General features: G+C 44.2%; 1 pseudogene; it reads left to right on the top strand.

Annotated features, from left to right (window-relative positions):
• Positions 1 to 2,275: 2,275 nt before the first annotated feature.
• Positions 2,276 to 6,554, top strand: LOC101566252 (annotated as a pseudogene).
• The last annotated feature ends 265 nt before the right edge of the window (positions 6,555 to 6,819 follow it).

Raw genomic sequence — 6,819 nt, 5'->3', positions numbered from 1 at the left:
AGGAAGGAAGGAAGGAAAGTGCACTTTGACTTGTACTGTTTTCCTAATGTGTGGATTTACTGCTATAAATTTTCCTAAGACAGCTTTTATTATATCCCACTAGTTGTGATAAGTTGTATCTGTATTTTCATTTGATTGTGCATGCTGTTTAATTTCTTCTTTAATTTCATCTGTGACACACTGGTTGTTTAGGAGGCTGCTATGGAATTTTCATGTGTTTATGTGGTTTATTTTGTAAACGACTTTCAGTTTCATTGCCCTATAGTGAGATAGTATGCATGGGATAATTTAAATTCCTTTGCATTTATTTAAGCATGCTCTGTGTGCTAGTATATGGTCTCTTTTGGAGAGCACCCCATGTGCCACTGAAAAGACTATATTCTGTTGTTGCTGGGTGAAACACTCCACAAAGTTCTACTAAGTCTCTTTCTTCAAAATTTTGTTTAGTTCTATTATTTCTTTGCTGATTTTTTTTTTGCCTAGTTGATCTATCTCTTTGTGACAATAGTATGTTAAATTCTCCCATTGCAACTGTGTTATTGCTCATTTGCTTTTTCATGCCCATTAAAATTTGTCTTATTAGGTGAGTGCTCTTACATTGGGTACATACATATTTACAATTGTTATCTCTTGCCATTGCAGTTTTCCTGTAACAAGTATATAGTGATATTCTTTATCTATTTGGATGATTTTTGCTTTGAAATTGATATTGTCAGCAACCAGAAGAGCTAGCACTCCTTCTTTCTGGTTTCCTGTGGAAGGAAAAATTGTTCTCATCCTTTGTTTTCCATTGTTTCAGTCTGTGAATTTTCTTTTGAGTTAAATGTGTTTCTTCTCTACAGCATAGTGTTAAATTTTGTTTCTTAATCCACCCTGCCAATTACATTGATGGTCATAATTGATATGTATTAGCTTATCTTTGTCATGTTATTTCCCTGCTGTAGGTGCCACACATTTTCCCTCTTTTTAAATACTTGCTCTGTTTGGTGTTCTTTTTGGTTGTTTGCCAGGGATCAAACTCAGAACCTTATGCTTGCAAGACATGTGCTCATGCCACTTAGCTATATCCCTGGCCCCTTTGGTTGTTGTTCCTGAAGCTATGATTGTTTCTGTTTCTTTCTGTACTCTTTCTCAGTACTTTCTGCAGGGTTGGTTTGGTGGCCATGAATATTTTCAGCTGTTCTTTACCATGGAAGGATCTTGTCTTGCCATTGAATTTGAGGTGAGCTGCATAAAGGACAACCTGAACTTTGTGGAGACCCTGTCTTTAAACCCCTGTGGGGGGAGGGAGAAAGGGAGGGAAGGAGGGAGAGAGAGAGAGAGAGAGAGAGAGAGAGAGAGAGAGAGAGAATTGGGAAAGAAAAGGAAGCAAGGGTTTGAAGGGGATGAAAAGTTATAAGAATTGGATGAACTTCTAACAAAAAAAGAGGAAAACAGCAAACTCATGCTGCCAAAGGTGTCTTGCAGGCCTGTTGCAAGCTCCAGGGTAGCACCACTACAGCTGAGCTCTGGATGTTTACCTCTGTCTATGTTACAGATAACAAGGTGTAGATGAATCTTTCATTAACCTAATAGCTTGCAGCCTTTTCTAAGTGAATAAAAACAGGGTGAGCCAAATACTCAGGGCTCTTTTTCCAATAGTAGGCATGAAGTTCCTGGCCTACTCATTGCAAATTATCTTTGTGTCTGTGTTCAGTCTAGATTTCTTACCCTCTGACACATTATTCCTAGCAGAGTGATCTCCTGCAAGGATGAGCTTAAATGAAAGGTTCACAGTGATGAGAATATTCTTGTCTGGTTTCCCTACTAGAGAATTTAGCATTCAGTATGACATTTCCTAATATTTGGTCAGCAGTCTATGGTCATCCTCTTACTCTCTCATCTATCTGCAGGAAATGAGTGGCTTGGAACCTCCCTCTTCCCCTAGAAATGTCTCTTTCCTGGGCATCAGGGGGAGCACATCCCTTGGTGGCCCTTCTCTTAGTTCTGTGATCCAAAGGGGTGGAGCTAGGTGGAATCCTACCATCCTAGGAGCTGTGGCCTGTTCCAGAGGGAGCTCACAGCAAGGGCTTAAAAATTTGCCCTTAACTGGGGCAGCAATAGTGTCTGTACCCAAGATCAGTGAAAAATCTACACAGAAAAAGTCTTCAATAGAATCATGGAGCAGGAATGGATGTGGATGCCTAGAAATCCTAGCTTTCTGGGAAGCACTAGCGTGGGACATTTGAGTAGAGCATGTACAAAGTATTAATTTAGCAAGATCTTTTCTCAAAATATGAAAAGATCTTTTCTCAAAATCTCAAAATCCTTGCAGGATGGAAACACCAAAGCAGCCTAGCTCACCCTGACACAGTTACCAAGGGTGATTCTGGTATAAGAAAAGCACAGTTCAAAGGTTGATACAGCAGTGCTGGAAGGGTGTTGGCTTCAGATGCTGCTACTTTCCTGAAAAACTCAGATCACCCAGACTTGCTACTGGGATAAATTTGGGATTTAGCTGACACTGACTGCAAAGGCATCCTCAACGAGAATTCTTTGTTGTTTTCTGGGTGTGGCATGTGCCCAGAATGGACTGGAGGTTTCCCTGAGTATCTAAGATTCATGTTTTGCTATCCAGTGGAGTTTCTATAATTCAGCTCCAATAGACTATAAAATCTGAAGATGAGGCCAAACATGATGTAAATTTTGACTACTTTAAGCTCAGAGAATGAATATTTGGCTGGTGATCAAGTAAAGCCAGTGATGCTAAACACTAAGTTACCCGGGAAAAGGCCTGGACATGTTAGGTAGATGAATGATACTGACCATGATGCAGTGATGGATGAAAATGAGTTTGCAGTAATAAAATTTTCCTCCTGATTTTCATTGGCTTTTGTCAGTGCAAGAACTTTCGTTGAAGGGCTATGTTATGGTTATACTAATCCGGGGGCACAAGAGAGAATTTTTCAGGTTAGATCCCATATTATCCATACTCAGTTAGGCTACATGGCAGTTTAAGATCAATGACTCAAAGGGCTTATATCTGTACAACTGCCATTTTGAGTCCTAGAAAGCAGCTGCCGCTGTCTACCCATCCTCACATTGTGCCAGTTTTGGTCACCTAGTGTAAAGGACACAGTGAAGTAGCTAGGTGCAGGACATCTGCCAAAAACCTGGCAAGCCTGGGTACACCTGCACCCAGAACATGACTCTGTCTACAGCCTCAGCTGTTACCAGTGTTGCACAGTTGCAGACTCTGTAGTGGCTTCTAAATCTGCAAGGCAGTCTGAGGTTAGCATATATCCTCAATACAAAGCAGTGACACAGAGTGTGGCTTGGCACAGGTGGCCAGGTCCTGGCCCACCAGGCCACGACACAAAGCTGGGCTACACTAATAGCCTCGAGGTAACATCTAGAAGGTCCACTGCCTGCTCACCTCGGTGAAGGCAAATAGGTCCTGACTGGCAGCATCACAGTGAGACCTTGCAGCCATTCAGCACTACCTACTGGCTTCTGCATGTGTCACACTGAAGGGCTCTGTTTGGGTGTATCACCCTTGTTTTTTTTTAGATTCAAGACAATTTATCTTCTTTCTTCATGTCTCCAGGTTCCCAGTGCTGTTTCACACCCACAACTCGCAGAGCATGCATGAGAGTCAGCAGTGCAAGCTGTCGATGCCTGCAGACTGTGGGTTTTATCACATGAATTTGCAACTGGAATTCTTCCACTGCGTGGTGTCTAGGTGAGAACCAGTGTCTATGTCCATTCACAGTATATACACAGCAGCTGGAGAAAAATTGCATATCATATGGTCATGGAGGCAAATGCCCAATACCCTAAGTTACCTGGGCCTTCTGGCCCATGATGGAGTGACCTCCAGCCTTGCAATATGGTATTATTCACATGGGCTCAGCTGGTGGGTGGGGTACAATAAATAGTCAATTCCATAGGTGGCCTGAAGTCTCCTGGGACCCCCCAAGAACCAGGCAATTCAGTCAACTTCCTAATTGGGATGAAGGGTGGCCAGTGTCACTTCTTGTTTTCTTGGAGCTTCTTTGGCTTTCTGGCTCAGGCCCACTGGATTGCTCAGGGTGCAACTGCCTTCACAGAGTGAGCAAGATGTCCACTTATCTGTGACTGGGCCAGCAGGGGTGGCCAGATCTGGTGCCAACTGCCCTTAGGGGCCTTGCAGGCTATCGTTGAGGGAGTGGTCCTACTCACCTTAAGCCCCCGTCCTTTTCTCTTTTGTTGCTACATTTCATACAGTTTTCATCTTACCTTAGTGCTCATTTCCACATCTTCAAGCCTGGCCAATGTACCCATGGCACTGTGGATCAGGTGATTTGTAAAGGGGGTTAAAAGGGCTGCTGCTGACCACAATGTGCCCAGCAGCCCATTCAGAAGGTTCATGGTCTTCATTCGTGCTGTTAACAGCTCCCCATCTGGGTCCGGACACTGCAGTGCAAATATCATTTGCTACGTGCCCATTTCATGTAGCCCAGTTAGCAAATCTTGATAAGTGAGCTACAGAGATAGCTCAACAGTATAAGTACCTGCCTAGGCAAGCACGAGGACCTGGGTTCAATCCCCAGTACTACATATTGTGCCAGCCCTTCCCTGTGCATGTTGAGCCTGGCCACTAAGACTAGGCGTAATGGTTTATGCCTGTAATCCCAGGACTGAGGAGGCTGAATCAGGAGGATCATTACAAGTCTAAGCTGCATAGAAAGACCTTGTTCCAAATACATAAAATAGAATAAAATACTTGAAAGGTTATTTAATGAATTGCTCCAGTAAGGATACATAGATTTTTTTTTTTCTTTTTGAAACAGCATCTCACTGTGCAGTTCAGGCTGGCTTTGGGCTCACATTGTAGTCCAGGCTTGCATCAAACTCCCAAGGATCTTCCTGCATCAGCCTTCCAATTGCTGAGATTAGAGGTGTGCATTACCACACTCAGTCAACACATGGAGTTTTTCAAGCCAGATGAGCTTCTGCCATCAACCAATATGTCACTCTGATTGCCTGCTTCTGTACACATTCCAGGAGGGGCTGTGCTTGCCATACCTTACAACATGAGCTCCACAGCAGCCAACCATTGGCTGCTCAGGGTACTCCTCTACAAAGCTCTACGTGGTCTCCTTACTCAACAAGGCCACCTGCCTCTTGATTTATGCAGTGGAAGAGGGTGAAGAACCACCAAGTTCCCCACCCTGCCCTTTCACAGTGATGGGGAGGAATCTGTCTACCTATTGCTTCCAGGTCTTGCAAGATATCGCAGGACTCTAAATAGATTGTTTTCCCATTACCAGGGTTCTACCAAGCTGCCAAGAGGTGGCTATAGGTAGCCGTGGTAGGCAGGGGGTCACTTATCAGTCATCCTTCAGGGCTATCCCTAGAATTCAGGTGCTATTTCCACAACCACAATAGGTGCACTCATCTGAATTTCCTGCCTACTATTCCAGTTGTTGACCCACTTGGGGGGCCCAAGTGGGATTTTCACAGGTGAGATCCCCAGGTTAGAGAACACATGTGTGCAAAACAACAGCAGGCAGCATGGAGCAGAGCAGAGCAGAGCACAAGAGCCCCGGGTGTCTTTATTGTACCGGTTGTCATCTCACATTACATTCTTCATGTTAGTCTCATTGGCTCCTGCAGAGTTGTCCATGGCTAGGTCATAATTACATGATTATATGCTACTGAGTACTTGTGCTAGAAGAGCAGGGTCACATCCTCAGGTATTCATAAGAGCCTGGGGTTTGATGCAGTTTCAGTGATTTGCCACAACTGTGCACAGGAAAAAGAACCCGTGGCTACGTCCTTGCCTCCAACTTTGGCATCTCTTAAAATATGGGTGGGATCACCTGCAGAAAAAGCAGAATATAATGAAAACTTCTTGAAAACAGATAAAGATATACATTGGATTCATGTCTTGATTGGACAGCCATGAACTCTTCCTGAAAACAGGTTTACCTTCTACCTCACTAGCCCATATTTGTGCTTTAGGTGACCCAGAGGACTGTGGGAAGACTCCAGAGGATCAGTCTGCTTTGACTTTTCCTTCAGTCAAGCATCAGTTCATAAAGTGCCTGGCTGCTCCTCATATTCTCAGTCCTGAGATGATTCCACCATGAGACAGGATGACCACACAGAACATCACAGGATCAAGTCCTGTGGCAGATTTCTCTGCTATCAAGAAGGTAGATACTCTCAACAATGAAATAGTTGACCTGTGTGGGGAAAGATACTGTGGAACATGACCTTAACTGCAGAGATGATACTATTAAACAGAGAACAAGTAGGATTCTGGATCTTCAGGATAAAACATAAGGGGACAGAAAGAAGCGTGCTGAGGAGGCCGAGCTGATCTCATCTTTCCAAGCTGATGTAAAGACTAATGAGTCACAGATCTCTTTTTAGGAGGGAGAACTGGCCAAAGCTGCACAAGAGCTGAGCCGCTACAGCAAGGAACAGCAGACCTGAAGTAGAGTGGACCAGGAAAGGCTCAGCTGGGACCTCCTCCACGGCACCTGCAACTTCACAGCAAGGGTCTTTCTGTGAGTGGCCTGAGGTGACCTGGGAAAATGGTTGGCTACTCTCTCTACCCAGAAACCCCCCAAAATCATACAAATCAAGAGGCTCAAATTTTCATGTTCAGTTTAAGAACATGCATGAAACTGTCCAGGCCATCAAGGGTATACATATCTGAAAGGCCACCAAGTATCTGAAGGTTGTCACATTAAAGAAGCAATGTGTGCCATTCTGGCATTGCAATGGTGGGGTTGATAGGTGCGCCAAGGCCAAACAGCAGGGCTGGACACAAGGTCAGTGGCTCAAAGA

Source organism: Octodon degus, unplaced genomic scaffold (assembly GCF_000260255.1).
Source record: "Octodon degus isolate 3935 unplaced genomic scaffold, OctDeg1.0 scaffold00189, whole genome shotgun sequence".
NCBI lineage: Eukaryota > Metazoa > Chordata > Mammalia > Rodentia > Octodontidae > Octodon > Octodon degus.
Note: the sequence above shows the minus strand (reverse complement) of the source record. Positions and strands in the feature narration are given on the sequence as shown.